The sequence below is a fragment of the Phalaenopsis equestris genome, unplaced genomic scaffold, assembly GCF_001263595.1.
Source record: "Phalaenopsis equestris unplaced genomic scaffold, ASM126359v1 Scaffold221816, whole genome shotgun sequence".
In the NCBI taxonomy this organism is placed as follows: Eukaryota; Viridiplantae; Streptophyta; class Magnoliopsida; order Asparagales; family Orchidaceae; genus Phalaenopsis; species Phalaenopsis equestris.
The window spans coordinates 1860-2916 of NW_018240013.1; the positions used below are offsets into that span (position 1 = coordinate 1860).

The 1057-nt window shown below is 30.4% G+C and overlaps 1 non-coding gene across 1 annotated transcript; it reads right to left on the minus strand.

Moving 5' to 3' along the window:
• Positions 1 to 218: 218 nt before the first annotated feature.
• TRNAT-CGU lies at positions 219 to 290 on the minus strand. The gene has a single exon. It is a non-coding gene; the product is annotated as a tRNA-Thr (tRNA).
• Positions 291 to 1057: the final 767 nt, after the last annotated feature.

The window sequence follows — 1057 nt, forward strand, 5'->3', positions numbered from 1 at the left end:
CTCTGATAATTTAATATTAATTTTACCTCCCATAAATATATTTATTTTACACAATACTTAAAATAAATTAAATATTTGATGAATTTACACTGCTTAATGTAATCCATTTATTGAATTTTACACGCGATAGATGCATCGAAGCATATATATCTTTGTTAAATTACATCATGTTAAAACTTTTTCGTAAATTCACCTTTCTAAGTTAAAAAAGTTATATTAGCTCCCGGCGAGGATCGAACTCGCGACCTTTCGCTTACGAAGCGAACGCACTACCACTATGCTACGGAAGCAATTGTGGCAGATGTTTTTTATATTATTTATATAAAGTAATGTTTAAAAGTCAATTATATATTTGCTAATATTAAATCCTATGGGCTCATTTTTTTGTTTTTCTTTAGGCCTCAAATATATGTATCACAATATTAAGTATGGGTAAATTACATTTTTATACGGCAATTTATAATATTTTTCATGTAAGAATGACTAAAGATGTGAGCACTTATATTTAATTTGCAATACTTATAATTATTAACTTTAGAAAATAATGAGAAATTGATGCATTTCATGACTGAACTAAAATAATCAATGGACGTGATGAAAAGTTTAGTATTTTATTTTTGATAGGATCGACAATTAAATGAGTAAATGAACTTCAGTTTAAGCATATTTCTCAATATGAGAAATCCAACGAGCCTAAGCTTGCTTGATTTTGAGAACATTTAAGGTCTCAAATCATTTAAATACCTCTATGATTAATGCGGGTCAATATAAGTCATCTAATCGGGTGGTTGAAAAAGTTATTTGCCAAAAGTCAAAAATATCCCCCTCCCCAAAACTATAGATAAATCATTCTCTTCCCTTTATGTAGGGGAGGATGAGATAATAGATTTCTTAAAATGTTACGAACTAAAGATTCGACGATACCTACTGGTGGTCTCCGTAACCGTCGAACCCTAACGTGCGCCCCTGCTCACCGTTGTCAATGACGATTGTTTCTTGATGTCATATCCCAAATATGATGTTGTAATGCAAAACATCATATTAAAAACCTGATGAT